The sequence below is a fragment of the Perca fluviatilis genome, chromosome 10 (assembly GCF_010015445.1).
Source record: "Perca fluviatilis chromosome 10, GENO_Pfluv_1.0, whole genome shotgun sequence".
Taxonomy (NCBI): domain Eukaryota; kingdom Metazoa; phylum Chordata; class Actinopteri; order Perciformes; family Percidae; genus Perca; species Perca fluviatilis.
This window is the reverse complement of record NC_053121.1, coordinates 17,205,596-17,229,706: the sequence shown is the minus strand read 5'-3', so window position 1 is coordinate 17,229,706 and position 24,111 is coordinate 17,205,596. Positions and strand designations below refer to the sequence as shown.

Genomic DNA, 24,111 nt, shown 5'->3' with positions numbered 1-24,111 from the left:
GCAAAAACCATGCAGTTATTTGCATGCAGAATAAATGTGTTATTTTCACCTATTCTAAAAATTTGAATATTTCTGCTTACTGGGGTCCCTAAACAGTCTTGGAGTTGCATAAATTGGTCTGACTCGAAAGCTGAGACCCTTGTGGTTTAATGAGCTCAATTGTATGATGTTGTGTGATGATGTTAGTCCCCATAGTAGCCATTTCATTGTAATGAGACCCTTTTGCTAAACTTGACATCACTGCTTAAAATGACGTGTTGTGACCTCGAGGATAATTACAGCCTCATAAAACTGTACAACCCCAAACTAAAGACCTAGTGCATTCAGAGGATGTATGGCTTTCCTAGGTATATTGACAATAAGGTGGTTTCTCAGCAGTGTCCAGAACAGAAGTGCTAGCCATCCAAAAATTAAGTAGGCACCTAACCTAAACACAATGTTTATTACAGATTTATGACTAGCAAAACCTGACACAACATGCTAAGCTGCATCTCAAATAAATCTTCAGGTTCCCAGCTTTCAGATGATGCATACCACGTCTATGTGTCAACTACTGTTGACCTACTAAACACACACCCCTCCCCAAAGATCCCCTGTACCCCCCTAAAATAGACAAAAATGGCTCTATGTGGGTTTCAGAGGGTTTTAAAAACAGATATTTTAACCATTATTAACTGTTATCTGTCTACTGACAAGTTCCACTTCATTTTTAAACATGCCACTCTCTATAGCTATCTGTTTTAAGTAATTTGTGACACATTTCTTAGCTGCCATTTTTATCCAATATTTTAGAAAAAGTTGTCTCTACTCAACCAATTTCTTTTATGAACAACAATCACATTTTTGAACATTTTCAACCAGGTTTTCACTCTCAACACGTAACTGAGACTGCTCTGGTCAAGGTCTCCAATGACTTACTGCTTTCCACCGATGCAGGCCTGTACTCCATTTCAATTCTCCATGATCACAGCTCACCCTTTGACACAGTGCACCACAATGCCTAAGGGCATTTTCACACGCGTCTTTTGTGTAGTTGGTTGAATCAAAACCTGGAGCGTTTACCCCACTGGTGCGGTTCGTTTGGGCAGGCGTGAACACAGCAATCACACTCGGTGCGGACCAAAACAACCGGCCGAGACCACCTTCAGGTGGAGAATTGTATTAAAAGCAGTAGATGCAAGACTCATGTCTTACATGGGGTGGTGATGGCACAGTGGATATAACACATGCCTTTGGTGTTTTTATCGACCTGGGTTCAATTCCCACTGTGATCCATTAACCAATGTGTCAAGACACTTAACCCCTAGTTACTCCAGAGGTGTGCAACCTCTATTATATATAGCAATTGTAAGTTGCTTTGGATAAAAGCATCAGCTAAATGACATGTGATAATAATAATACATATTGTACTGCAGAGACATGTTTACAGGGAAAAAAATCTCTTTTCATGACTACTGAAGAGGTAAATTTAAGGAAAAGATGTTATTTCTAACATAGCTCTTGTTAAATCTATATTCCAATAAGATAAAGACAAGCAGAAGAGTTAAATGATTTGAAGCTGTGTGATAACTGATACGTGGATGGTGCAAATAGTCGGCAGCTTAATATCAGTCAAACTAAACTAAACTTTATTGTTGGCAACACTCAATGTAAGAAAAAGAGACAGACAAAGGTTAAGCCGATTATTTGCAATCAAAAGAGTTTTTCAAATCAAATCACCAGTAACCGGATGTTGCTGTCTTCTGTATTGCGGTGCTTTGTTGTAAGCCACAGCAAAGTATGGCTGAATAATAATAATAGTCATTTACTCAGCACAGAGTATCTAAGTGGTGGTGGTGTGGGGGAGTATTTTGGGCACTGTTTGACATTACAAGAGAACAGGGGAGAGTACAGTGAAAGACATGATTAGTCACAGGTTTTCCGGCTGCTGACGTAAACTCCTTCTGCTGGTCACAGGGTACGTTCATGTAATAAAGGACAGATTCCAGAGCTGAGGTGAGTGGGCTGTAAAAGATACTATGATGTACGCACTTACAAAACAGTTATGTTTAGATTGAATGGTTCATGGAAAGTGCCTCTGGACATTCCATTGGTGTTCATAAACATAAAGCAAAGCCAGAATCTCTTGTTTCTACATCAATAAAAGCAATACCCTTAAAATTGTTTTTAGTAGCCCGTGATTGATAATGCACTATTCTAAAAATAAACCTATTTGATGAAGTTGGCGTTCCTAAGTGCACGAAACAATTAGCTAACATTCTCTAAATGTGACAAAATAATGAGAAACAATACAGCTCACAGTAAAACTACAGTGTACATTCATGTTATTTGAGATATGTTTTAGAAAAGGAGTCATTTGTTTACAGTGTTTTGTCAATTTTTGGGAGAACTGTGGTGGTTTAATTATATGTCTGGTTTATTGGTTTAATGGTTTATTTGTTGGATCATCTTGTAAAATGGCAATATTCTCTTAGAAATGCAATTTTTACCACAAGTGTGCTGTACCTGAGTGATTGATGAGAATTCCATTTTTTCAAGTATTATTCCAGATGAAGAATAAAGGACCAAAAGCTTGCCTTTTTCATTCAATAAATGCATGGACCTTAGTGTGCAGTCTTTCTTTGTCAAAATGTAAAGGGGGTACTCAAACAATTTAGTACATCGCTTAATTAAGGTGGAGGACTCACAAGATATAGATTAAAAAAGAATGGTCCAAATTGAAGCAGCAGAGGCCGAGATATCCTGACTTTTAGTGCCTAGTATGGCTCAAGTTCCAAATACACTAGATCCTACAATTCCGTTTTATACTGTCTTTCATCAGACACTAGCCTACTTTATATACCATTAGGTACTTTAATCTATATTATACTGTATCATATTTCAGAAGCTGATCCTATGTTTTGTGTAGACAATCTTGATTTGTAAAGTAACAGGTAACTGTAGCTGTGTCAAATTAATGGAAATACTCAACATACACTCTAAGTACTACAGTATAAAATGTGTACATAAGTACAGTACATGAGAAAATGTACTGTACTCTAAGTTCCTTGTGTCAGAAGTTATTTCAGGCAGCATTACAAAGTGTAATTCCAAAAAGGTTGAATCGATTAAGACTGTAGTCTCACAAGATTGTTTTGTCTGCAATTTAAAGTATCTCCCAGGATAGTAAAGTGGATGTGGGATCTGATATTTTCTTAGAGATCTACAATGTGACTAGCCAGAGCTTAAACCTTAAGCTTTTTGGGACACAAACAAGCGCAAGACAAGCTCAATGCCTGAAGGGGACATCGGCAAATAAATAATTGATTCATCCGACTTCAACTTACCCTACTTTTATTTCTTAAAATCAAATAAACAAGCTGCATGTCATGTGTACAAAGAACATTCTGCTGATTAGCCAGTAAAACAGCAAGCAGATTTATAACATGGCAGTTGCCTTCTTGTGTAAAATAAATTATTTATTTACATCCCCATATGTTGTTAGCTTGACAACAACTGACTGGGACACTGATGGCTCAGCCCGAGCTAAAGAATTATCTTGGTAATTTGGATAATTCCGAAGACAAGCATATTCAAGTTTCCCAAGATTGCAGCCAATTTTACCTTGTCTCTGAGATGTGCAAGAAATTAGAAATTGGTAATCATCCAACACCCCACCACCACCACCACCACCCCCCCACCCTTCCCCCTGCCCATCAGCACCACAGACTCTCTCACACACACACAAGACAATAAATAATAAGGATCCTTCCTGATTTTGAGAGAAGACTACATTAATTAGGTGCCCGCCTTCCTATTTCCTATTTATCAAGCTGCAAAGTAAATCATCGTAATGAGCCTAGCAGGTCTGTGCAACTGGCCCTCAGGGGAAAATAATCTGTAAAGCTTCTGTAGGTTATCGGTGAGCATTATTTAAATTCATTCTGAAGTACAAGGTATTTAAAAGGCTAACGGGGCACATGGTATGAACAGATAATACTGTCATACCAATTTTGGCAGCTGAGGGGCTTTTTGACATTTCCTTTCCAGCAGTAAATGGGATTTATATCCAGAGAAAGGGGGTGTCGCTTAAACATGTTTTGAAATTGTGGGGCTTGTGTAGAGCACTGGTGGTCCCAAAGTAGTAACATTAGCACCACATGTAGCCGCAGGAGGGAGGAGGACACAAAGGACATCATGTTTTTGACCTTATCTTGTTTGTTAGTTAGCAGAATATCTAAAAACTACTTTCAGAGATTTCAATGAAGGAACAAGTGTATAATGACAGCAATAGCGCCACCATTTGTCCATTTACAAACCTCTATATGTTTTGGCTCATAACTCCTGAACTGTGAGGCATAAAATCCTGGAGTCCTTGCTCTAAGACAAATCTATCAATATTTCCAAAGATACTAATATAGAGATGTTTTAGTAAAACAGTTTTATGGCCAATCTTCTGACAAATATTGTCAAATTTTTATTAAATTGGGTAAATAATTTAGATGAGGCCGGAAAAAAGCGATTAATTTGTTCATTGATACGGCATAACATTTTACTACAACCATTTGCCAAATGCTTGTGGGTGTGGCCTGTTTGACATAAACTGCCATAAATCTTAAAACAGGCTGAGCAACTGCAACTAGTGATGTCACAAATGAGTCAGCGGCTCTATGAACCGGCTGCTTTAAGTGACCAATGGGAGCCGGCTCACATCTAAGAGTCGTAATAGGATCATCCTATAACATACAGTACTTGTTGTTATATTATACAAATCAAATATAAATATATATGTGTCATATAGAGAGGTTTAACCAACAATATGAATATTTCCATGTATTGCAGATGAAGAATGCATCTTGCATATTTTTTTCTTGCAACAAATAAGAAAGCAACTGACAGGAAGTCACATGTGTATACAGTCTTTGATGTTTTTACACTATTAAAGGATTTTATACCAAACACACATGCAAAATGAAATAACGCTTGGGGGATGTCTGAGTCTGAATCTGATTCCAATGTTTCCTTAACATTTAACAGTTACTATTTTGCACATTAACCTCGTTAAAAAAGGAAAGGAAAAAAGGAAAAAGAACAAACAGAGCCATAACATCCAGCTCCCTTTAAAGAGCCTTAATTCCCATAACTAGGTGCAAACCAATTTAGATGACATAAACACATATCGGGCCCTATCTTGCACAAGCGCAATTGCCTTTGTACACCGACGCACGTATCATTCCTATTTTGCACCCAAAGCACATCGGACTTTTCCCTCCACAGACGCACATCAGTAAATTAGGGAATGTATTTGCGCTCCCGGGGGCGGTTCAGCGAAAAGAGGAGGCGTGTTCCGGCGCAAACGTTCCCTGGTGCTATTTTGCAGTTTCAGAAAACAATTCTGCCACAGACCAGGAAAAACCTGGTCTAAAGTCAGTGGCGCTAGTCTAAAGTCAGTAGCATGTTATTCAGATGCTATTTTAGGGGCGCATGCTTGGCCATAATGTAGCGTGTGCACAATGCGCATACACTTTGCTTCTCTCATCTACACAGATGCAGCAGTTACCATTTTTGCAAACCATACATAATTACAAGGAAAAATATTACTGAAGCGCACCTGCTCTTAAAGGGAATGTGAGATGACGCTCTGATTGGTTTATTGCACGTTACGCCCAAACCACACCTAGCTACTTCAGACCAACCCATTTCAGATTTGCGTCTGCCGCAAGAGTCATTTATCCCGCCGGTATAATAGCAACAGCGCCCACAAAGCTACTTGCGTTTCACGTTTGATACTTGCGTTTCAGATCATTAAAATAGGGCCCATCAACTGTAAGCAATTCTGCACAATTAAATGGCACTCTTCCTATAGGTGGCGCAGCCTGATACATTTAAACTGCCATGACCACTTGGGCCATGAGTCAGTCTCCTTAAAGCAGCATTTTCTTTTTTTTTTGGCCACTTGTGGACTGAAATATCACCTTATTAAGGTGATATGTTGTGAAAATATTGTTATAGTTTTATATGATTTGTAAATGTACAAATCCCTAATATTCTTTGAAAAAATACTTTGATATTCTTACAAAACTGATATTCTTAAAAAAAACAGGCAGATGGTGGCCATGTTTATCACAGTGCCTTGTAATAATGAAAATCTGAATCAAGATGCAGATTAAACCTTTCAAATTAGTATCTACTACTAAAATAACAAATTTAGAGGATGAAGTGTGTCAAAGTCCTTGAGATGTTTGAAGTTTTTTGTATGCATGACCATGTCTTTGTTATAATGTGCTTAATGGTAATGAGCAAATGTAATTGCCGTTACATATCCCTGATATAAAGATGCTCTGCGATTAAAACATTTAATACAGGGATTTACAACTCTTTTTTTATGCTTTGCAGTTAAAATCAGAATGACATATTCCAAAGTTGTGACATGTGCAGTTACTACATCATCACATTTAAATAAGAAATTAAATTGTAGTGATATGAGTGGCTTTATGTTCTCCTCATTGCTCCGCCATTATTTTACAGTATGTTTCACACTCTCAACACACTAGTTTCCACTGGCTCCTCCATAGAGTGCTGTTCTACTGCATGCATATTCACAAATGAAGCTCTCTCTCTCTCTCTCTCTCTCTCTCTCTCTCTCTCTCTCTCTCTCTCTCTCTCTCTCTCTCTCTCTCTCTCTCCTCCTTCAGATTTGTACAGAAGCTATTGTGCCGCGCAGACCACGACAACAACCCTGCTGAAACTAACTATCTTAATTAGCAAGTATTCCCGTTTCCAAAGTGATGCATTCCACAGCAGAGGGCACAGTGAGAAAAGGCCAACCCGCAGCTTTCCATTAAAAGCTTAACCGGGTTAGGAGCTAGCAAGAACATCTAACAACATGGTGATCAAAGACATAACACATTAATCACTGTGTACTGTACATGTATAAGAACACACATATAGTTTACAAATGTGTGTGTACACATACAATACAAACTCACAGGCTTGTAATAAATTGTAACCATTTATGCTTAAAAAACCGGGACCACTGATCTAGCACTGTGGCTGGACACTTCAGCAGGTTTATTATGGATATCCAAATTCAAATAGCTTTTACTTTTATTCGTTCGCATGCATCCTACAGTTCCATCAGTGCCATCAGCCATGTGTTATCCAGTAAAGGAAAAAGCCAAAGCACCTGCTCTTATAACCATAAAGCCTTTGAAGGCATTAGGATGCATATTGACAATGCAGGACCCTGAGCAATTACAGGCCTTATCTTCCTGTCTGACAAACAGTCTGCTTCATTATGGGCTTTTAGCTGAAAACCTTACCTCAGCCTTCCCTATTGAATCATCACTGCTAATGCAGAAAATGAAACGGCTAAGAGGTTTGTTAAATATATCTGAATTGTTTAACCATAATTTCCCTCCTTGATAGTCCTTTTAAAGCTTCCATTAGTGAGTGGATGCAGTGAATGACAATTGAAGAAAGGACATCGGGGGATGCAGAGGAGGAGGGATATGTAATGCATTAACTTCTGAAGGAAAGCAGGGAGGATGGTGGTTTGCTATTATTTCAAGCATAAGACAATTACTAGCAATAAAGTGGACTATTTTACTGTGTGTAAAGAAATCAATGATACATATTTCAGTTTTGGCTATTCATTAATTGATTGATTGTGTCAATCAATTAATGTCAGGAAAACTCTTGTGCATGCAGACTACACCATGGCAAATTCCAGAGGTGCTAGTTTCAGTCGCAGGTTGTACTGGGTAAAAACTAATGCACTGCATGTCTTGATTACAGAAACACAATGTTCGTGTTAAGTGTTTAGATTTAATGGGGACACTGCTTTAAATAAGGGTGCTTGCTTTTCTCCTCAAAGTACCCCTTACGTTGCACTCAAATTGTCCACCTTTGTAAGTAAGTGCAACTTAAGGTCTAATCCACATTAAATAAAGAAAGATTCAGAAATGTATTCATATTTTGTAGCTTACGTGAAGAGGGTGTATTCCTGTAGCAAAGTGCCCACCCATCTGAGATATCCTGGAAATAAAAGGGTCGTACAACTCTAATTGAAAATATACTGTGTGGTGAGGTGCAGACATGGTATATAAATGCCCATGGTGCTGAAATGAGACAGTTGCAGTACATGGTGCTGAAACAGCTCAACAAGACAGTTTGCAGTCAACGGTGATGAAACATCTCCACCACACAGTTTGCTGTCCATGGTGCTGAAACATCTCCACAGTTTGCTGTCAACGGTGCTGAAACATCTCCGCCACACAGTTTGCTGTCCATGGTGCTGAAACATCACAACACAGTTTGCTGTCCATGGTGCTAAAACATCTCCACCTGACAGTTTGCTGTCCATGGCGCTGAAACAGCTTGACAAGACAGTTTGCAGTCAACGATGCTGAAACATCTCCACACAGTTTGCTGTCCATGGTGCGGAAACATCTCCACTACACAGTTTACTGTCAACGGTGCTAAAACATGTCCACCACACAGTCTGCTGTCCATGGTGCTGAAACATCTCCACCACTGTTTGCTGTCCATGGTGCTGAAACATCATCACACAGTTTGCCGTCAACGGTGCTGAAACATCGCCACCACACAGTTTTCTGTCAACGGTGCTGAATCTTGTCCATCACACAGCTTGCTGTCCATGGTATCTGCTATGAGACATTTCATGATGTGTTTCCATAGCAACACAGCGGGTGTCAGCCTTGTGGGTGTAGTGTTGATATATGTTGATGTGTACAATGTGCTACCCATTAATTAAATATGACAAAGACGCAAATGTTCAAAGATAACAGTATGTTTCTGGCTTTGGATTTTTCCATTTCGCCCACATCCTAGTTGACCTTGCTTAAGTGTAAAGGTTAAAATGGACACCGGAGTATGTTTGTAGATACAGTAAGCATCAGGTGTGTATGATATGATCAGACTTCTAAGACAGCACAGAGTCCAGGCTGTGTTTGTCCTGGCCACAGAAATGACCTCAGTGGAGAGGTGTAAAGGAAAAGGAGGCAGAGAAGAGAAGGTGTAGACAGACACTGTTTGCACAGGACAAATATGAAGGGTTACAATGTGTGTCCTGGTAGAGAGGGGAGCTGAGAGGGTAAGGAATGCAGAGAGGGTTTTGAAAGAAAATAGTCTGGATGAAATGGTCAGGCTCTGTGTACTGATAATACAAGTCAGATGGTGGATGGAGGGCAGAAGAAGATGATGTTTAAAGTAAGAGGATATGAGTGAGTAGAAAAAGTTAGGAAAATAGGCACATTTTACTTGAGTGGAAGCAATTGTGGTGAAAGAGGAATGAGCCGAAGGGACAGAAAATTAAGGAGCCTTGCAAACAACTGATTAATCCATGGAACCAGGTAAAAGGGCACCACTATCGGACACTTACAGAATTCAACAGAGCAAAGCACCCGGCAAGATATTCAATGATCAGTTGGCTGCACCTGAAACTAATTAGAGTTCACTTGACTAAAGAAAATGTCTTCTCAGAAGACAAGACATCCCTCCAACAATGAGATCTGTCAGGGCCACTGAAGAAAAGGACCAAACTCTGAAGCTGAAACATCTGTGGCTTTGGAGATTGTGTAGAGTATGCAAACATAATAATAATAATAATAATAATAATAATAATAATAATAATAATAATAATAATAATAATAATAACGAATCACAACATGCTGTAGAAAAGTTAAGACAGTCTATGAAGGAGATAAACTGACAAATCTTCACTATATATACATATATATATATATATATATATATATATATATATATATATATATAGTACATAAAATGTATAATTTCCTTCATTTAGCACACTGTATGCATGCACGTTTAAGGGGTTTACTTATTTTGTTCACTTTTAACTCTTATAATATATTAGTACGCGTGTTTTGATATGTGATTGTGTTTTCGACATGGGATTCTTTTTTTAATTGCTTGTGAATAAAATGTATTAGATTTCTGCTTGAGCATCAGAGATCAACCTGTAATGTTTTCTATTTAGCTATGGTCTCTGGCAAATACTATCTAATACACTTTTTAGACAACACCTGTAATTCTATTCCTCATGCAACTGGAATGACTCATAAAGGAGGTATCATGATGATGACATTATAATGAGGATTGACAAAATAAAAAATTATATATATATATTAGGGGTGCGAATCACCAGAGGCCTAACGATACGATATCATCACGATACTTATGTCACGATACGATATTATTGCGATTTTAAACATATTGCAATATTCTGCGAGATATTGCAATTTATTACCTTTTTTCCAACTTCAAATTATGTCCCCAAAAGAAAACTTTGTCAAAATCTGTTTTATCTAGAAAGATACATTTCTCTGTTTGTTCATCTCACTTCAATTGTATTGCTGCAAAATGGGATTGTCAAGCAGACAAACTGACCAACACATATATCATAAAAGATCGATACTCGGCGACTGTGTATCGATACAGTATTGCCACGGAAAATATTGCGATACTATGCTGTATCGATTTTGTCCCCCACCACTAATATATATATATATATGGGCACGTCATTGGTACTGAAACAACTACATACTAAAATATGTCAGAATTTCCATATGATGTAATCAAGCTTCATACATTCCAGCTCAATGTTTCAATGTCAATTTATGGTGCCAAAAAAATACAGATATAAGAAAGTCAAGCTACCACCCTTTTACATACTGTTGAAGACTTCTAAAATGCAATTTTTACTTTGAAATGATTGTCTCATATTATACCATAGTAATAAATATACTTGTGCAACTTTTACTTTTGATATTTCTTCTCTGTCTCACTCTGCCGTTCTCTGCTTGCATCAGTATCTGTAGATTAGTGAATGAGACAAGGTCAACAATGTATTCAAATGTAGGTTAGAGAGTCTAATATGGTACTTTCGTATGAGAAGTCGGTCCCTGCTATGTGCAAGTTAATGAAAAATGTACCCAAACTACTACAGGAAGCTACACTGGGCCTTGTTGGTGCTAATTAATATCCTCCTACTTTTATGTCAGATCTGATTCTTATCTTGGATTCTACATTTGATGTGTAGAAAATCCTCCTGGGTCAGTTGTAAAAAGCAGTGGGAGACTGTTATGTATGAGTTCTCCAGGTTCCAGCGAGTCTCCATCTCATTCTGTCTCCTGTGATCAAAGCTGCAAGCAGTCCGTCTTTGAAACGTACCATTTGTGCAATTATAAAATAAATCTGGGTGTTTTTGAGACCGTTAAAACTGGAACACTCTCTCTCTGTATTTAGAAAAGTGTGATGAAATATTAAATCTGTGCATTTTTTTAGCGACTGGAGTGTCATTAGTTAGCTTAATATCATATAATGAGACCTACATTTTATATCAATACAACAAATACACTACAAATACTTCATACCCTGGCACCCCGTTATTATTACTGTATATCAGCTCATGTTTAGTTTACTTGTATGCCAAAAACAGCACATACATGAGAACAAGAGAGTGGATAAACAACAATTTAAATTAAAAGACATTATATTCAAAATACATATAAAATAAAATATATGGATCTGGACAGATACTAGTCGTCAATTAGTATCTACCATGTTCATCATTACTGTCATAGCAGGAATTACCACAGTGCAGGGACATAATGTGTTGAGTCACTATGGACAGCAGCTACCACCTTAGGCATAAATAAATAAGAAGTTTCAACCTCAAAGGACACTGTTAGTGCCCAGTTGCAGCCACAACCTGAAAGGAGAAAGGAAGAAGGCGCCCACGCTGCAGACTATCTTTTTTAGCTTACTCCTATACTCACACAAAGAGACACGCAGCAAGATAAATGAACAGGGTCACACAGACCATAAAAACAGGATACCAAAACTAAAATTGCATTGGCAAGAACCTGAACCTGTGAAATAATGATTACTCAGGAGTTAAATATAACAATATGAAGAGAATGACTTACTTCCAGTAACTGAGCAAAGCTTTAAGGAAGGCTATATTAGCCTTATGGAGCAATGTTTTTATTAGTGGGCTGCTGTTTTGTTGCTCTCGTGCATGCATAGGTCACACGTACTGTACAAGAGCACAGTTTGACACAATACACATTCCTGCCAATGGTTTTACATTATCCCACTTGACTACAGGTGGCAGTAACGTGCCAACAAAGGCAGAGAAGAAAAATACCGTAAGTTAGTAAACATGAATGTGAACGATGCAGGGTCCAAAATCTACCAAAACCGGCTTTGCAATGTTTTATGAGAAAGGAAATGTATTCTACATATTTGTTAATGATACACAAAATCAGGGGTTGAAGTGGGCCGGAATGATATGGAATGGCATTCGAGCACCTTCGATTAATAAGTAAATTAATGTAAATATGCTACATTGACAGCAACTGGTCATATGGTGTGGTGTTTTTAATAACAATGCTGTGGTGATGTATGGAGAGGAATTCGCCGACACTGTTCTTGATCGTAAAAGGTTTATTACATCAAAGAATTCAGCATCAATTTACAAGCTTCTGCAGAAACTTGGAGATACGACAGACCTGGTCCCAAAATAAGTCGCTCTGAGTTTCTGCTGTTGAAACACTGTATATATGCAGGGTATGGTGTAACATAAGATGTAGTTATGTGGGGGTTAGAAAGCAAGAATAGACAAAGCCCATATAGGTCTCTAACAGAGACATAAGGTAAAGTTGTAAATCTTCAGAGAGCAAATTCCATATAGACTCAGCAAAATTCTATACAGGCTCTAAACAGAACAAGAATAGAGCAAGGTTGTAACTCCATATACTACAATGGTAACTCAGGAGGCAACAGGTTCTGGTTTTTCATGTCCGATAATAACGTAGGGGAGTGTTTAAAAAAAATTACTATGAACTCTGCTTTAATGCAACCTTTTCTCATTTTACTGTATGTTATGTTTCATTCTTGTTCTTGATGTAAAGCACTTTGGATACTTGCTGGTTTCCGTAAAGGGCTATATTAAAAAATGTTGACGGATTGATTAAAGTATGCAAAAAGCCTGATCAACATCAAGTGAGTTATCCAAGTAAGGGTCAGCACCGTTATCTGCAAGTGTGCTTGTGATCTCATTTCTAAGAGCAATCCTATGTTAAAAAACATAAAGGGAGAGCCATCATTACAGACTATAGCACCAAACAGAAAATCCAGCATTTAGCCTTGCGAAATCTGCAGTTTTTATTGCTCAAAGTGCACATATATTACAAGTTTATTATGCAAAACAGACTTCATGTCTAGTTGCACTCTAGTTTTAATAAACTATAAACAACAGCACTGGGGTTTTGTGTTATTAGCAATCAAATTAATTAGCATGAGCAAGGGGGCATATAAAATGCTGATATTACATTATCAAGGGTACCACAGTATGAACAGAAGCAGCAATAGCATCAACCTGTGAACCTAAATTTTGCAAAAGAGCTGACCTATGTGGATGTGAGCTTAACATTTTTTATATTTTAAAATGCTGTTCCATTTTTAGGCTATTTCTACCTCGGCAGCAGAACTCTGTGGTGCTGCTGTACAGAGTTATGAATTAAAGTATGTTCAGCCCTACAGTTCATGGATGCAATGAGCACGCTTCTGTAGCTGAAGGATTTAAAATGAGTCTTATGACCTAATGACTATCTAAGCCAAATAACACCTGTGTTTTTCACTCACCCACACACTATAATTCTTAATAGTATTTAAATGTGTTCAACTGCGTTTACATATAAATCTATTATTCTAAGTAAATTCATGCTACATATTATTTTACATTCTTTGTGTATCTGTCATACAGGGCTGTTTTACTGTATTTACCAACACTGGGGATGAGAATCAGTGGGCTATTTAGCATCTACTGTGAAAAACATTCAAGTCTTTGGTGTGCTTTTGTGTCTCTCAACAGGGACACATACCACCGACCAGACACGTGTGTGTTTGTGTGTGAGTGTTTGTGGGAGACCCGCTTAAAAAAGGAACCTCCTGTCCACCAGTCAGCATTCAGAGATCGTAAGTACACCTTCTACCTTCCATTTTCTCCAAGGTTTTAATGAGCCCAAGCTGTACATGGTTGCTGAAGGATCCCTGTGTTAATATCACACTGTGAGATAATTTATAAAAGTAAAAAAAACTACACCCAATTCAAAGTTAAAAAAGCAATATTAGACAAAACATAAATCATGCGAAGAAAGATTTCAAACTCCTTCCATTTCAGTTTGATCTAACAAAACCTATAAAACCTAATCTTACAAGGATGAAATGCTAAGTCCTTTATCAATGTGAGCCATAGGCAAAATCTATATTGTTAAATTTTGCTTAAATGCATAACCTCTTTCTCGCTGAATGATCATTCAGCTTTAATGGACCATTTAAAATAAGTCACGGATAATTATTCCCTGTGCTTTACCCTCCAGTGCTAACCCTTTTCAGTCTTTCCCTAGAAACATAAGTTATTTCCCGGTCCAGGTTTTGCGGTCCAGGTTATGAACTCTGTCTGGGTGGGAGGCCACTGTCGTCATGATATTGCAACGAATGTGTGATCTCACACGCAGCAGCAGTTTGTGTGCATGTGTGTGTGTGTGTGTGTGTGTGTGTGTGTGTGTGTGTCCTCTGCAGCTTTTGCTCACATCTGCAATTCTGCATTGATTCCATGCCAGTGAGCAGAAAGCTGATGCAGAGTGGTGGGTTCTCTGTTATAGCTAGGTACATCAGCCAATGGCTATTGCCATTATAGGATGAGTGTGACGGAGTTTAATAATGCTGCAGAGTAAATGACTGCAGTCAATACAGTAATAAAAAATTCTGCAGTCATACGCAATTGTGCGGAAATGTACTGTATACGCAATTAATATGCTACTATAATTATTAGGTTTTTCCATTTCAGAATGAGATTTCTTTTTCAAGCATTGAAATTGTATCAATGCAGCACAGTGTACTAAACACTATTTTGCAAAAAGGAAATACTCGTCAACAATTCGAAGCTTTCCTTAATTAGCATATGAAGGGCAATGTTCACAAGCATCAAAAACATGTTGTTTATCCCTACAGCACTTTGTGATTATAATCAACTCAGGGCCCGCTTATTGTCCACTTATGCTTCATAGGACCCCCTCTATGCTGAATCACTGCCGCATATTTCATCTCAGTGCTTTTCAACAAATTAACATGGGTCAGTATCTGACTGAAAAGAAAAAGCCTGCCATGCATATTCCATTTTAGCTGAGAGTGGGTAGCATGCTGATATGTTAAGATTGTAAACCTACCATCAGGACCTCTCAAAAAAACATTCACATTCCCAGTGTAACATGGCTGAATGTGTAAAAATTCAATTAAATCTCTGCAGCTGAATTAATTATACTTACCACATAAACTGAAGTTTTCAAGCATTCTTCGATGTATCATGTGAAGCTAACCAAAACAGCTAACTTTTGTAATTACCTCACAACAAGACTAAGAGTCAAAAGGATATGCAGATCTGTAAGGGTCCATATGCACAGCTGTGCTATCAGCAACATTCTGAATTGGCAAGCTAACATGCTCACATGCTGATGTTTAGCAGGTATTATGATTACAATGTTCACCATCTTAGTTTAATCTGCTAATCAGCACTAAATAGCATGATGGGAATCATGGCAATCCATCCAAAAGTTGTTTCAGTCCAGACCAAAGTGCTGGACAGACTGACATACTAACTGACTGACCGACATGCCAGTAGCATGGCTAGAAAGTTGGATTTAAATGAGAAGCAAACACAATAGACTTTTTCCCCTCGCTCCACAGCTGGAAATTGTTGCATTCCACAAAGAAAGTGCCACTCGTATCTCAGTGCCGCTGGAGAAGAAAGGGCAGCATTGTTCACTATTTCACAGAGATTTGAGCAAACTGTGCTGAGTGGAGGACGCCACAGAGGACCTGTTGTGCCGGGGATAAACAACATAGATGCAGCATAAAAAATCCTCTGTGATCTGCCAAGGGGAATATAAACAGTTACTCAAGCATATGGAAGGTGTTGCTATCACAGGGAGAAGGGAGTTTGTTTTTCTCCTGCATGTGTGTGTGGTATACATGTGCTGAAAGAATTTGATCTGTTGCCCGGCCTTTAATGATCTCTAAATGCATGTGAACACATGCTGGTAAAAAAGAATAGCCCAGACTGACAGATGAGGAAGTGATTAAATCTGAGTCCCAGACAAGTCACTGTTCCATCTTCAGAAACACTTCACAGGCACCTAATAATATGCAAATGTGGCTCAGCTGGAATTTATTGGACTCTTACACTTTCTTATTTCTTCCTAAATGATGCATAAACTGATTCTGGGATAACTGTGGGACTTGCCTGCAAAAAAGACTAAGCTACATGAGCAGCTAAGAGACACTAACCAGGACCCCATCGAACCATTGAACCGTTTGAAGCAGGAGACCTGCTCAGAGGCTGCACACTTTCCCAAGGTTTTCATCAAAGACAGATGTAATTTAATACAGTGAAGCTGCCATTTGAGCCATCGTCTTAAACAGCAATCCCCTCCGGTTAAGAGTTCTCTTTTACTCTTCTGCTGTTTTACTGATATGGGAGCTGACCTGATTCAATGGTTTTATTGATCAAATTGATTAAATAACAGTCTGCCGTTCGACTTTATACTGGGGCGATCTCTCTATCCGACAAGCAGAGCTCTGCTTCAGGACCACGATGATTTCCCTGTTGTAGTGACTACCGACACCCTGTTCAAAGTTGTTAGAGCCAACATCAGTCAGATAAACCCATCAAAGGCCAGGCTGGATATCCTGGCGGGGAGCATTTACCAGTTCAAAACCAGCAAACTGATCCTCAACCTCTGGTGGATTCCTCTTATCCAGACAATGTGACCCTTTCCTCACTTCATCCCTGACCTCTCTCTGTGCATCTTCCGCACTCAACATTTACTCACGCTTTCTTCAACTACTACACCTCTACTTCTCCCTCCCTCACTTTCCTATGTACAGTGGATATGTTTCTTTCTCCTGCTCCCTGTAGTTGAATGCTCTGTGATGGTAAGCTTATAGCAGCCATCAAACACAGGATTTTCTCATGTCTGGCCCCTTGAGCGGAGTGGCTCTGAGGCCCCCCGCGGGCCCCCCCCCCCTTTTGTTAAAAAAGAGACCCTTTCCTTTTTGTTTCCTCCCCCCCCCCCCCCCCCCCCCCCCTTTTTTTTTTTTTTTTTTTTTTTTTTGTTTTTTTTTTTTTCCCCCCCCACTGCTGGCAAAGCTGTGAAATTGCAATCAGTCGATCACAGGTAGATCCTCCCGTTTCTTTTTTATTTTATTTTATTTTTTTAAAGCTGACTGAATTAAGGCCATGTCTTATTCTGAAATCCTTTTCTTGATCTCAGCAGGATCTCCATGCTTAGATAACGCAGGATGTGTGTAAGGAATGCTACTTACTCATATGTGTGTGTTTTACAAGTGTATCAGTGTGTGTGATCATCTCCAGACTCATCAACATGGCGCCGTCTCCTGTCACAACACTGTCTGGCAATGAGCGGATCTGTCACACTGGGTGACACAGCACTCCAATTAATCACAGAGAAGGACCACTAATGAAGTCATTATGTATTCTGAGAGTTTTATCTTGACAACCATTTTTTCCCACTAAAGAAATGACTGATACCAAAATACACTTAAAAGGCTTAAAGACATAGTGGTAATGGATTTGCAAAAATTGAGTTTGACAAGTCAAATATAGCTCTGAACAGGACATGGTTGATGTGAAGTATTACTCCATCTCTGCCAGTATTTAATTTCACTCATTTTGCTACCAGTGTTGGTAATTTTGGTCTCACAAAAACATCCATTAAGATGTTCTTGCCTTTTGTTTTAGTGGCTCAAAGAACAAAGTGCTGGAGTCCCCCTTACCCCTTGAGCAAATTGCATCACAGTCACAGAGTTTGATTTGTACTTAACTTTCTTCTTTCTTTGCTCCTCAGACTACTGATGCAATATCCACATCAGTCAGTCTGCTGTATCTGCTGACACCAATAATGTAACTCATGGAACTATACAGATACAGTCAGATATTGAACTTGAATTAAGTTTGAAAAGTTTGAGTAGTAGAAACAGTAAAAAAAAGTGTTCTAACTCCTACATAGTTCCCTCCCCTTAAGCACTGATTTAATTAAAGATTGGACCAGACTTTAATCCTTAAAGGAGGGATTACATATAATTTGATGATGTATTGTATGAGAAACTAAACACATATCAGTGGTACTGAGATTAAGATACAAGGTCTGTATATACAAAAAATAGAGAAATAGACAGTATCCCCAACTGAAAACCAGTAATTAAAATACAATTCTATTTAATTGCTATAAATGGTCTCTATGGTGCGATAATAGTAAAGAGATTTTTTCACTCGTTGGTTTTTCATCTGGTGTTTCTAAACTAAATAAAAAACATTTTGTATTCCCAATGCGTTTTGTAATCTCCCCTTATAAATTTTCCAATGTAAAAGCCATTTTGCTAATCAAATACTCATCGCTCTATAATACTTTTCTGTTATTCCAATATTTTATGGAGTTTTGTAAAAATCCAAATGCAGCAACACTCTGGCAACATAACGCTACACTGCTGAGTTGATTCACAGTTCCCATGGCACTCGGACTTGTCTAATGCTATTTGTGGCTAAATATTATTTAACTCCTCTGAAATCAGCAGCTCGACAGCAATCAGGGATGCCCACGCAAATATTCACACATTCACGTGCATGTGCATGCACATTAACACAGAAGCGGCAAGAGAGAGAGAGAGAGAGAGAAAGAGTGAAGTGGAGAAACAAACAAAATGATGTTTGTATGTCAGTAACTAACTATGGTGACATATCTTGATACTGCTCATTTTTTCGAAAGATAAAGGAGGAGCGGAAGTGTGTGAGAGAGAGAAAAGGAGAGAAAGATGTTGGTGAGGAGCTACATGTAGATGTAGTCTCGGGGGTTCGAACACTGTATCATCTGACTCATAACCTCTCCTCGTTCCTCAGCCCTCAGGCTTACAGCTGCTACATTTTAGAGACGCTACTTTGCTCCTTGCTCCACAGGTTGCTATGGTGATCACTGACCTGAGGGATATGTAAATCATAACCTACTGAGTCCACAGGTATTTTTGAAAAAAAAGTGTCAGAGGCTATTTTGTGTTGTAAAATAATGATGGAATGGATCAGATAAACAAAATTGCCATTTTGTAGGCATAGCAATAGTAATAAATAGTAATCTTTGATAGTAACGTAAATATCTTTAGTTTTTAGATTGTCGGTTGGATCAAACAAGCAATTTGAAGATGCACACTTGGGCTCACTACTTACTTGATAGTGCTACAAAAATATTAAGACAGTATCAAGGCTCTGATTGTGTGCATGCACTTGCGTGCGTGTGTAATGAAGCAATTTATAATTTCAGTGCAAAATCCTGTGCATGCTCAATAGCATAATGAGGCCTAAAGTATCTGCACACACTACTCTTCACGTATAGCACTAGAACACATTTTTGGCTTGGATCAGTCTGTTCTCATGAACCATACGTTCGAAAAGCTACAAAAAGCTAAGCACTGTAATTCGTATGATTTCCATGTTTTTTTTAAGCTGTGTGTACCACATTGACTGCTGACTGTATAAGAACACGGCTGGCCGCGTAGGGAGGTGGTCGTGGTGTATGGGTGGGGTGTTAACACCCACTCACTTTTTCTTGCCTAAACTTAACTGTAATCTCTGCCGAAATGACCGGCAGCTCGCGGTGCTCTGTACCCAGCTCACAGTCACCTATTCCCGAGTAACTGAACCACCAACTACCGCTGACCCTGGCCGGAGCACCATGCGGAGCACCATGCGGAGCACCATGCGAGCACCGAAGCCAGTGTCGCAGACCTCTGTTGCGGCTTAGTCTTGCTTTGCCAGACCCCCCTCCAAAGCGCGCTGAAGGAGGGTCTGGCTACTCCACATAGCATTCGGGGATGGGAGGAAAACGTGCTCTGGTTTATTGGCATTTCTTTAAACCAATTAGAATCGTCACGGGCGGTGCTAAACTCCGCACAGAGCCGCTGCAAAATAGTTGTGCGAGAGAAAACTCAGATTGGACAGATAGTCTAGCTAGCTGTCTCAATTTACCCTGCAGAGATCTGAGGAGCAGTCAACAATAGTCCTCATAAAGCCACCGAATAAAAAATTCCAACACAAAGAAAGCGGAAGGAAACAGAAAATACATGTATCCGGCGGAATTTCCTGCAGCACCGGAGCAATACCAGAAGTGGAACGCGAAGGAGATAGACTAGTAGCGGTTAAACACATCTACTAACTGCCGCTGATACGACGAGCTGTAACGGAGGACTGTAGCTGGCGTCACAAAGCTCTGTAGTGACCTAAACAACTAGCAACTGCCACTCTGTAGCATGGAGCTCTATAGCCAATGTCACATCACCAGCCTGCGGTCTCCTAGTTTTCGTAATGATATCATCATACGTTTTAGTGTGCATAACTTTTCATACGATATCATGTGAACCCAAATGCATTGCTTGGATACATTTCGATGCTTAAGACTTTCCGTCTGGGATTCGTTTGTTTGTGCGCTTCTCACACATTGAGACACACACACACACACACGTGTGATGTAAAGGCTTTCTGGAGCATGAAATAAGCTTTCCCAGGGAACAGTAAAGACGAGAGAGGCTGATGTCCCTTGCTATTTCTTAATTAAGTACACGCAACTCTCATCTTAAAATTGCAAATGTCACCTAGAGCTTCTGGTTACCGTTCCTGTCCTTCCTCTTGGTTATGGCTCTTAAGTAAAATGCTGGCACAGTTCGAAGCAATGAAGCACTTGGCCGTACTCTTAATAAGATACTCTGGGTGAAGGGCTCTAGAGTTACAGCTGTATCTTTGTAATCCCAACGATAAACTCAAGAATGCAATTTTGTTCATAATGTCAGAGTGAAAAAAAGTGCAGTGTATCAATTGCTAAAACAAAATATTTTTCCAAGAGTTTGTGTGTTTGTGTGTGTGTTTGTGTGCGTGTGTGTGTGTGTTGGGCTCTGGACTGTGATGAGCCGACAGGAGGCAGCTCAACGATAAGAAACGTATCGGTCTTCAGCACCTGCCTTCTTGCCTGCCTGCCTCCTGACTGAATGACTACACAAGCAGATTGCATGTGGAGTCCCCTCTCATTGTCACAGCAAAAATCCCCAAAACTATGACAAAATAAAGTCAGAGTGTGGCTGGTTTAGCTCAGTTGGTAGAGCAGGCGCACATATATAGAGATTTATTCATTGACACAGAAGGTCAAAGGTTCAAGTCTGACCTGTGACCATTTCCTGCATGTCTTCTCCCTTTCATGTCTAGCTGTCCTATCCATTAAAGGTGTAAATGCCCAAGAAATAATCTTAAAAATAAAGTCAGTGTGTAGAATTTCACACTTGGTTCTGCCAATGAATGCATTTTCTCACTGCGTGCCGCGAAAATTAACCACATCAAACAAATTTGAGTTGAAATAGTATTTCAATCATTTGTTCTGACTTTGTGATGAATCCTGAGGAAAGATGAGAGTAGTGACATTGTGGCTTTGAAGATGAAGCAGCCCCTCGCCTCAAAAACAAACAATTTTGTCTGAACCTGACAAGCCTCTTTGTCACTGTGTAACAAAAATATGCAGTGATTTTGCTGACAGGTTAGCTTCTGTGAGTACAGTTATACCCCTATCAGCTTGTTTTACCTGTGTTGTAATGGCCCTGCCAACTCCGATCACGTGTTCACAAAACATACAGCTCCTTTTGTTGGGACACAGTACATGTCTTGTGTCTTTTCTGTAGCACCTGACCTATTACTTTGAATGGTTCGTAAGCACATAATGTGTCTTTCTTTCTTTTTTTGGTTTGGTTTGTGTCTGCAGCTCAGTGGAGCAGCAGAGATGAGGCTATACATGTCATTTAGCACACAGTATCACACAGCACAGCTGTTAATTATCTTAGGTTTAGAGTAAAAGTCCTGGGCATACAGTACGCTTGCATGCCTGCAAATGTCTCTGGCTCTAGACATTGCTACAAATGCTACCACTTTAACACCAACCACAGTGTCTAATTTTATTCATGTTGAACTGTATTCCGTGCATAACTTCCTATGTTTCCCCCCACACAAACCATATAAAAGGACATCTAATTTACCCATCGAATCCATGACTTCCCTGCCTTCCTTTTCCCCCAGACTCGTTAAGCTGTATTGTAACCTCTCAGTGCCCCTGTCACAGCACTGCAATCAACTTTGCTTTCTCAAACTTCACACACATGGCTGAGCACACGCTATCACAGAGTGCTGAAAAGGAGACAAGACAAGCTGTGACAGGGCCGGGGCATCAAGGAGAGAGGCAGGGAGCAGCCAGCGAACTCCTCGAAGCCACTCAACACCTTAGGGACATTCAAGTCTTTTACTATAACAAAGATATTAAATTTTATAGAGATGCACGTGATCGGGCATGAACGGCGACCGGCAGGTGAGTCTGACGTGCCGATTTTATGCCGGTCAAATGCGCATGATTAACATTGCACAACATCAGCATCACACATGCACGCTCCATCAGGCACACCGCCGCTCCTTCAGCTGTTTATGAAATGTCATAAAGTCGTAATTATACACGTCTGCTCTACTGATCTCAGGCGAACGGTCAGCCGCTCTCTCTCTCCCCTCTGCGGCTGAAACACTGGAACATGAAAACCGCACTCACGCGCGTCCCGTGAAATATGACAGCTACAGTTTATTGGAAAATAGCATTGTGGACACTGAATTAGATAAATTTACTGTTTATCAGACCCCACATGAGACACGAAGCTAACATTAGCGAACGCTACGGTCCCTCCCTCTGCTGCAGGAGACGTATTCCCCCGACATGCTGTAACGTTACTGTTTAAAACACTTTCCAGGTTAGTGGGGATGCATATCGCTCAAAACCAACATTAAAATCATCGTAATCTTCCCTCAGTGTTTAGTTTTGTTGCTAAACTGTGTGTACAATGAGCGGTGACGTTAAATCATCTGTTTAAAGTAACGGCAACCAAGGGTAGGCTATATCTTCTATTTGCTGGATTGTTCCGAGGTAACCATCGGTTGCTAACGTTAACAAATAAGCCTGTTGACAGCAACGGTATTGTTCATATTTATGCACGATGACAAATAAAGCAAACTTGCTAAAAAAGGAACTACACATGTTAAAACACCCCTTGAATTGATGTACAAGTGATTTTATTTTTATTTGTTATTTAAATATTATTGTATTGCCATTACCCGTTTTCCCTGTTTTCATACAGAAGTTTAGTTTGCTAAATATATCAAATTTTTTTAGTTGGATATTGGATGAGAAAAGAAGGAAATGGTTCTTCCATAACATTGCACTTTAGATGTGAGTGAATTTCCCACACCAAGAGTAATTTATAGTTATATTTTATAGCGATCGAGTATCTGTTCAAAAGATTTTCTATGTTCTATGCAAAATGTAAAATGTTCTATTAAAGAAAAGATAGAAAATAAATATTTGTGTGTGCTGTAAAGCGGTTAGAACATTTTTTATCGGAATCGGTTAAAATCTGTATCGGCAAGTCAAACTCTGTAATCAGTGCAGCTCTAAAATTGAACATAAAGTGTTAGATGACTCAATAGCCGCATCTTCCACCATTTTATGACAGCTTTTGTACCTTATTATAAAAAAAGATGGATTTAGTGTCATCAAAGAGGAAGAAAAGGGAAAATAATATTCCTGAGTCAAATTAATACAAAGTGACAAGCTTAGACAAAAAAGGCCTACAATGCCAATAAAAAGTAAGTGAACCCCTTGGATTTCTCTGCATAATTTAGTCCTAAAATGTGGTCTGATATTCTTCAAATTCAAATTCAAGTTCCATCTGCCTAAAATAGTGTAGTGTATTTGGTAGCGATGCTGTAATGCTAGGTGGAGAGGAATCCACCGACACTGTTTCTTGATTATAAAGGTTTATTTACATCGAAGAATTCAGCATCAATTTACAAGCCCTGCAGAGCTCGGAGAGCGACAGCTTCCCAGATTCTCAAAAGTCACTCTGAGGTTCTTTGTTAACACATGGTATATCTATTCTTCATAA

General features: G+C 39.2%; 1 protein-coding gene across 2 annotated transcripts in view; it reads left to right on the top strand.

The window, feature by feature from the left end:
• frmpd3 (FERM and PDZ domain containing 3) overlaps positions 1-24,111 on the top strand; it is a 90,037-nt gene that overhangs the window by 27,226 nt on the left and 38,700 nt on the right. For both annotated transcript variants that reach the window (XM_039813597.1, XM_039813596.1), the window contains exon 2: positions 13,901-14,004. The gene's annotated coding sequence lies outside the window, so the exon portion shown is untranslated. The remainder of the gene's footprint in view (positions 1-13,900; positions 14,005-24,111) is intronic.